We start from the raw sequence: 9,035 nt of genomic DNA on the forward strand, positions 1-9,035 counted from the left end.
AATATTCAGAGGGAGAATGCTGGAAATGCTAAACTATTCCTAACACTAATAAGCACATTTACTCAACACTGAATTTGAAAAATTGTGTTTGTTAAACTTGTACGGAGGAGCTAGAGAGATAGCTGGGTAAGTAAGAAAGTGAAGTGCCCTTCTAGAGGACCTGAATTCGGTTCCCAGGACCCATGTCTGACAGCTCACAGCCACATCTAATTCCGACTCAGGAGGATCTGGTGCCTCCAGCCTCCAAGGGCGCCTGCACTCCCATGCCCACTCCCTGTCTCCTCCATACACATAATTAAAATAATAAAAAATAATCTCTTCCAGGTGTGGTGGCGCACATCTTTAATCCTGGCATCGGGGAGGTGTTGCGGGAGGTCCTCCCAATCCTCCAGCCTATAGCAGCTGAGATACCAGCCCATTGGGGCGTGGTATCTCTCCCTTTAAAAAAGCGGCCACTTCCCTCTCCTCTTCACTTCCTGCTCCGCCCGCGACTAGACTCCCTTCCTGGTTGCATAGAGGGCTGTTGCCTGGGACAGTGATCTGTAAGTTTTTTCCCCTTTAAATAAATACCACCCTATTAATCATAATTCCAAACTGATGTGGCATTGTTTGTGACTTACGCCTTCAGGGAGGCAGAGGTAGGCCAGCCTGGGTTCCAGGATAGCCAGAGAAACCCTATCTTGAAAAACAAAAACAAAAAACTTTGTGTGCATGAAGCTTACAACACATGGTAGCTCGTTTATTATATAGTGACTCCTTCAATTCTTCCAATCAGATAAAGGCATCTTTCTATCTATCTGTCTGTCTGTCTAGATATCTGTCTAGATATTTATTTATTTAGGTTTTTTAAGACAGGGTCTACTCTGTAGCCTGCCCTGGAACTCACTCTGTAGACCAGGCTGTCCTCAAACTCCTCTGCCTCCCAAGTGCTGGGATTAAAGGCGTGTACCACCACTACCTGTATTTTGCAGATGTGGAAACAGAACATAAAGAGGTTAGGTAGCTTCCCAGGGTTCTTTAGCTATAAGGGACATTTGGGCCCCACAGTTGACGATCAAATCATCCTCTGTGTTGCCTCTGGAGGTCTCGTTCAGCCTTCTAAACTCCAGACTCTATGTAGTGAGCTCCCTAGATACTATGTAGGAAAAGGGGTTTGGATTGAGCTTTTTCAGTCTATAAAGTTCTTCATCCGCATGAAAACAAAAACGGGGGAATTTTAAAAAGAAAAGGCTATTTTGTCTTTTCTACTGAATTTGATAAGATTTAACCAGAGGCCCTCATGTTTGAGGCTCCCTGCCAGTCTGCCCAGAACTCTAAGTGGGGCCTGCATCAATCACATACCTGCCGGGGCTTTGCACTGGTGTTTTGCTTTCTAGTTCTTGGTTTTTGCTGATTACGGTAATATAATTTCATTTACAATGATTTAGGAGGTGGGAACCCTTCCAATTTCACAGCCCACCCTCAGGCACCACCTCTTCTCATGTTGAGGGCTCCTTCCTGGTGTACAAACTGAAGAGCTCAGAGTTCCCTCTGCAAGTGTTAGAGTCCCTACCGCCGACTATCTGTTTTATCCAGGGACACCAGCAGTGGAGTGTTGCCTCTTCCTGGAGCTCGTAGGTGCCTGAGAGTCCTTGTGGAGACTTTTGTCACCTGTGGTAATGGCACTCAGACTTTAATAGAATATAAACCAAGAGCAGGGTCTTTTCTGTCCTCTAAAGTGTAAATATGTTTAAATATTTTAGAGTGTTAGCAGAGATCAGTCTCCTGTCCCTAAATGTGTAGGAGGGTCTTCTTTCTATGTGTTGCTTTCATTGGTTGAATAAAGAAAACTGCCTTAGCCTTTTGATAAGGCAAAAACTTCGATAGGCAGAGTAGACAGAACAGAATGCTAGGAGAAAGAAGGCAGGCAGAGCCAGCCAAGACAGACATGCTGAATCTCTCCCAGTAAGCCACAGTCAAGTGGCAATACAGATTAATAGAAATGGGTTAATCAAGATGTGAGAGTTAGCCAATAAGAGACTAGAACTGATGGGCCAGGCAATGTTTAAATGAATACAGTTTCCCTGTGGTTATTTCAGGGGTTAAGCTAGCTGGGTGGTGGGACACAGCCCGCCGCTCTTCTTACAACACCTAAACACATCGTACAGGAGATACCAGCCACACTGTCCTGTGGGAAGTGCTACCAGTCCCACCAGAAACCTGCAAAAATGGTTTGACCAGCTCCTCATAGTTAGCATCCCTTCCAAAGCTTCCAACAACCCTTACCGTCCCGTGATTTTGCATGCCATCAGGTCCTGAAGCTAGATTTTCCTTTTTGCTTTTGTTTCTTGGTTTCTATTTATTTTCTTTTGATTTGCTTCAAGACAGGATTTCCCTGTGGATGGCTTAAAAGTTGCAATTCTCCTGCCCCCTCCTTCTGGCGTGCAAAGATTACAGGTGTGCACCGCCAGGCCTCACTTAGAGATTCCACCTGTGACGTCCACTCAGCTTCTCTTCACTCCCTGTGTGGCTTAGACCTTTGAACTGCCTCTACTCTCAAGACCCTTTGCGTTTTCACAGCTAGTGAGTTGCCTGCACTTTGGTGGGCTAATCATATCCCTTCCTGAATCCGTGCTTTCCGAAAGCTAATTATATTTGTTCCCAACCTTGTTTAGGCAAGCTGCACTTTGAAATTACATAATTTAGTTCAATATCACCCAAACCAAACAATTCTGAGTGTGAAAGAGAGCTGTAATCTTTATGAAAATAAATTGAATGTTTAGGAGTTGATAAAGACTTAACTAAAAAAGAAAGAAAGAACTGTAGAATTACGTGCGGACAAAACAATCCTGAAGGTTTGGGCAGAAGGAGGAAAACCAAATTCTACAAGAATTTTTCTCACACTTTTCAAGGGTTCTGAGTCTTCACAACAGTGAACCTTAGCTTGTCAATGCTGGTCTACCACAGTCTGGCCTTAACTCAGCCCCAGCTGGAGCCTGCAGTCGAAGAAAAGGCTTATTATGCCTGATGCCCAATGAGGGATGGAGGAACTGAATGGACTTACTTACATTTTTGATTTTGTATTAAAAGTAAAATGTTGGTGAGCTACATTATAATTTTATGAATCCCCACTTTCAAAGCTGACGCTGACCAAATTCCGATTCTGACTACACAGGGAAGCGAGGCTTCCACAGCTGAGTGCCATGAGTTGGCCAGCATGGGAGCGCAGCTGTGACCTGCCAGCCTTGGGCATGTCTTTGTACCTGTGTGTACCTTCAGAAGGATAGCCTCTGCTGGTTCCTGAGGAGCAAGACTGTGTACCTTCAGGAGAATAGCCTCTGCTGGTTCCAGAGGAGCAAGGCTGTGTACCTTCAGAAGAATAGCCTCTGCTGGTTCCAGAGGAGCAAGGCTGTGTACCTTCAGGAGAATAGCCTCTGCTGGTTCCAGAGGAGCAAGACTGTGTGTACCTTCAGAAGGATAGCCTCTGCTGGTTCTGGAGGAGCAAGGCTGTGTACCTTCAGGAGAATAGCCTCTGCTGGTTCCAGAGGAGCAAGACTGTGTACCTTCAGGAGAATAGCCTCTGCTGGTTCTGGAGGAGCAAGGCTGTAACCCCCTCCCGTGGAGCCTGAGACAGGAAGATCCCAAGATTGAGGCCAGCCTGGGCTACATAGTGAGTTGGGGATGGAAATACAGAAAACACACAGATGCTTCCAGACCTGGCTGAGCCTAACCTTAAAGCCCAAAACACGTAAAAGCGATAATACATTTTCTCATTGTTTAAACTAGAACGACTGCCCTGTGTGGAAACTCGCTCCTAGCTCCGTTTCGTCACCACTACGGGAATAGTGGTCCACAGTCTTGCAGTAGGTGGCCGGAACCAGAGCAGGGGAGACATATCCCATCCACATCCACAAGAGGTTGGAGTTCCGCGCTTTATCAGCAACGAAAGGGACTCAGCCTCTTTGTCCCCCTACAGGAAGATTTAAAGCCACAAAACATAAACTGTTTTTTCCACTTTGAAACCAAACTTTAAAGGAAGTGTTTGTCAGGAGAGTAGCCAGCCACATAGGCAACAGAACAGGACTCTCAGTCGTAACATGCAACGATGAATGTAGACTTATTTTCATAGATTTTAGATTAAAAAAAAATAGCTTGGAATGGTGATTAAACAAGTAGGTGACAGCAACCCTCACAGAGCAAAACTCAGCATTAAGCGGGGTGAGAGGAGACTGACGGACTCCACAGTTGCGTGTCCTAGCATTCAGCCTACCCAGGTCTTAACAGACAAATACGAAGTTTTAAAGAAATGAAGACAAAAGCTGCCAAGCACGAATGGTAATTTGGGAGGCTGGAGAGATGGTTCAGTGGCTGAATTTGGTTCAGATGAGAGCTCACAGCTGGGGGTTAGCTCCATCCCCAAGGATTCACCCCTCTAGCATGTGAGGGGTCAAATATCTGCAAGCAAACAAACACATATACATAACTGGGGGGTTGTTTGGTGGTTGTTATTTTGGTTTCATTTGGTTTTGTATTATGTGGTTCTGGCTGTCCAGGAACTCGATAGGTGGATTAGGCTGGCCTTGAACTCACAGAGGTTCACCTGCCTCTGCGCGCGCGCGCACACACACACACACACACACAAATACATATAATAAAATACTTAGATTATAGTATCAGCCAGAGAAATAAATGTAGCTTTGGCTGTCCTGGAACTCGATATGTGGACTAGGCTGGCTTTGAACTCACAGAGATTCACCTGCCTCTGCACACATACACGCAAGCGCACACACAAATACATATAATAAAATACTCAGACTAGACTATCAGTCAGAGAAAGAAACCAATTAATTAGTTAAAAAGGAAAAGGTGCATAATCTAAATGGGAAATATAATGAGAGTAACAAGCATGTTTGAACATGCAATAAAACTTAGATTAAAACACTAATTATTAGTTACAAGGTGATCATGATAAATACAAAAGGGGAGAAAATGATTTATTTGTAGATCCATGCCATCACGATGAAACCCCCCAACCCCCTTCCTCATTCCCATATTCCAACATTCAAAATCTTCTGAGGAGATGGCTCAGTGGGTACAGGGTTTGCTGGGCAGCATTAGGACTGGAGTTCCGGTTCTCCAGCACCCATGGAAATGCCAGGGGATGTTGTGATTCGCCTAGAATCCCAGCACTCAGGAGGAAGCCTGCAGCTAGGCCATCAAGCTCCAGGTGCAAGTGAGAGACAATGTCTCCATGGAGACACTGTATATCAACAAATATGGACCACACACACATGCACAATTACAAAAAATTTTCAGTGAGTCATGAAAAAAATTATAGATGTGGTCAAAGCTGCTGGTACTCACGTGAGCTGGAACTGTGATAGACATGTTTCTGCAGGTGATGTCACCATCGGCAAGCGAACCCTTGGTGATCCTGCTGCCAAACCCGGCCCATTTTGCCTGCTTCGTCTATGTCAATGATGAGAACAGGTGTGGTGAAAGAGAATGTGTCCATTGGGCGCCCAAGACTGGAGGAGATAGGAGAACGTGTCTTAAGCCTGTCTCCTCAAAGATGGGTTTTGAGGGGCATGTATGAGCTGCAGCATTGGAAAACGGGATGGGGGAGGGGTAGAAGTTACCAGTGTTTTGAGCTTGTGTGGTCACCCTTTCTCAGCTGCTACCGTCATGGAAAAAGCTGTTCTCTGTACTCTGGACATTGTTGAGTTTTGAAGTCACCTCACATCAAGCAACTAAAAGTGATGAGGGTGAGCTCTGTAGGCTCGACGTGGGCTTTTCTGTGGTCTTAACCCTGTTCCACACGATTGCTCATTTCTCTAATGAAGCCAAATATTTAGCTCGCACGTGGTAGTTTTTAGACGTGCTTAGCCACTAGGGCAGCAAGATCTTAAGTGGCTGACAACATTCTGGATTCTTCTGATCTCAAGACAAGGGCTTTGTTCCTAAGGTCATGACCTTAATTAGTCAGCCCTACACCCAGTCTTTCAGAGAAGGAGCGGCAGATTCTTCATGAGACTTCTCCCACCACCCTATTCCCCCAGGAGTGTCTCTACTGTGAGAGCAAAGCGATGCGTAGAAAAACCTACACACAGAAATATTTCTCCGCCCAACACAGCAAAGAGTGGTGTTGGCTCATTGGTCCATATGAGGAGAGAGGGCTAGCGCATTCTGCTTGATTTACCTTCTTACCCACAAGGCATAGGACCCTAGAGGTCAAGACTATGGCCTCCATAGAGCCTTGGAGTATGAACCAATAGTCATCCAAATGGAGTCTGGATGTTCTGTTTGTTTGTTTGTTTTTGAGGCAGGGTTTCTCTATGATCTATAGATCAGAGCTGGCCTCGAACTCACAGAAATCCACCTGCCTCTGCCTCCCGAGTGCTGGGATTAAAGGCGTGCGCCACCACTGCCTGGATGAATCTGAATGTCTTAAGGTTGGTACATGGAGGTAGAATGGTCCCAGAGGTAACCAAGCCATGTGCCACATGCCCCAGCGACCCCATGTTAACACACTCCCTCCTGCCTGTCCCCATTGCTCTCATGGAGGTAGAATGGTCCCAGAGGTAACCAAGCCATGTGCCACATGCCCCAGCGACCCCATGTTAACACACTCCCTCCTGCCTGTCCCCATTGCTCTCATGGAGGTAGAATGGTCCCAGAGGTAACCAAGCCATGTGCGACATGCCCCAGCGACCCCATGTTAACACACTCCCTCCTGCCTGTCCCCATTGCTCTCAGGTAGCTGTTTCACTGGATTTTCCTTGCCGCTTTCCTCAGCCTGACCAATCACACAGCAGCTTTCCTCAGCCTGCCCAATCACACAGCAGCTTCCACCAAATTCTGCTCAACTCTCTCCTTCTTCACTTCCTACCTCAAATCCCACCACTTCCCCTCCTCGAAAGCTCCCTAAGTGTTTGTGTTCCTCGGCTTGCTGTCCTGGGGATTTGTTTGTATGTTTGTTTTTGGTTTTGTTTGTTTGTTTGTAGCCTTGGAGCCTGTACTGTAACTAGCTCTTGTTGACCAGGCTGGTCTTGAACTCACAGAGATCCACCTGCGCTTCTGCTTCCCGAGTGCTGATGCTGGAATTAAAGGCGTACACCACTGCTGCCCGGCTGTCCTGGGGATTTTTACCCCTGCCTCTGGCTTCACATGCTCCAGCAGGCTAATTTTTTGTAGTCCAGATCTCCTGCCTGGCTGTTTCCTGACTTCCGGCTGTCTACGGGTCTTCCCAATAGTTAGCCTCCATGTCCTGCTTAGAATCCACACAGCCTGTTGTTGCATTTGAATGTCCTAGACATGCCCAGTCCAGGGGTGTCTAGAGTGTGAGTCCCAATCTCCACAGCAGACAGTGGTTGTCATCGATGGTATTATTGTAGACCTTAGAAAAACCTGGTAGGGCTGGGGCAGGGGCGGGTGTCAGATGCCTTCAATTTCAGCAGGAGGGAGGCAGAGACAGGCAGGTCTCTGAGTTCAAGGACAGCCTGGTCTACACAGAGATACCCTGTCTCAAAACAAAACAAAGAAAAATCCAGCAGGACTCTCAACCTCAGCACTGAGGCCTGGTTTTTGTTTTTGTTTTGTTTTTTCTTTTTAGTACACTACCCATCACTCTTCCATTTGTCTTCTGCCAAATCTTCAGGCAACTGTATCTTCTTACTCGTCTAATATGATACTCGAAGGCAGTTTCTGAAAGCATGACTGTCTTTCGGGTAGACCAGAGCCCTGTATGATAGGCCAACACTAGCAAACTTATTTCACACTTCCTCCTCTTCTCTGGTACCCTCCCAGCAGGCCCCTGCATCCGAAATCTCACTTGAAGATGTCCTCTTTCTCCTCTTAATTATCCTCCGTTTTCATCACTTCTTTTGCTGTTGCTGCTGAGACAAGATACCTGAAGAACAGCCTAAGGGAGAAAGGGCTTGTTTTGGCTCACGGTTTCTGAGGCTTCAGTCCATGGGGAGCTGGACTTTGGGTCTGAGATGAATTGGGCTATCTTGGCAGCAGAGACCTATGGTGGAAGCTGCTCACACTGGCCAAGAAGCTGAGAGCGAGTATACCCGTGACTGTGGGCTCCCCCTTCCTACCATTGCCCCAGCCCATCAGATGCTGCCACCCTGAACTAAGCAGGTTTCTCTCTTAGCCATACTCCACAGACACACCCCAAAGTGTGCTTAACTAGTCAACTAATCTCTTCTCCATACAAAAAGCAACTAAAGCCAGGCGGTGGTGGCGCACGCCTTTAATCCCAGCACTCGGGAGGCAGAGGCAGGAGGACCTCTGTGAGTTCGAGACCAGCCTGGTCTACAAGAGCTAGTTCCAGGACAGGCTCCAAAGCTTCAGAGAAACCTTGTCTTGAAAAACCAAAAAAAAAAAAAAAAAAAAAAAGCAACTAAAATAACCATGCTATTTTCTGCTGTCTGTATGGTGCTGTGGGAACTCCTTCAGCCAAAGGCCTTTGGGATGCTGGACCACTTTGGGTACTATAAAAACAGATGTAGAAGTGTGTGCACCCTCTCTTGGCTGCTGGGCTCCGTTCCTGTTCTCCGCTGGTGCCGAAGACTGTTGATCTGGGAGTCTACCCCTAAATAAAGAAATCTTTATTAAACTCCATCCTGAGCTAGTGTGGGACTACTTTATTGTAATCGGCTACATCTGGCGCCTGTCCCAGTATAATCCCCCTCCTACGATACAAACCCCTTTAATTCCAGCGCCAGAGGCAGAGGCAGATGGGTCTCTGAGTTGGAGGCCTACTCTGGTCTACAGAGTGAGATCCGGGACAGTCAAGGATACACAGAGAAATTCTATCTCAGAAAAAAATAACAATAAACGTAGCATGCCTAAACACACCTGACCACACCCAGCTGCGGGTTGGTAAAGCTCAATCTGTCATGGGGTGCCGCGAGGCATTGTGGGCAATCTGCACTCCTTCGCCCCTTGGCTCAGTCTCCCCAAATGCCAGGCTGCCTGCAAACCTAACGGCCCTTTCCCCAGCATACCCTCCCAGACCCTCACCATTTTTGTTTCATCAGCCTGGAAAC

Source organism: Microtus oregoni, unplaced genomic scaffold (genome assembly GCF_018167655.1).
Source record: "Microtus oregoni isolate MIOR12 unplaced genomic scaffold, Mior012 000024F_ref0000369, whole genome shotgun sequence".
NCBI lineage: Eukaryota > Metazoa > Chordata > Mammalia > Rodentia > Cricetidae > Microtus > Microtus oregoni.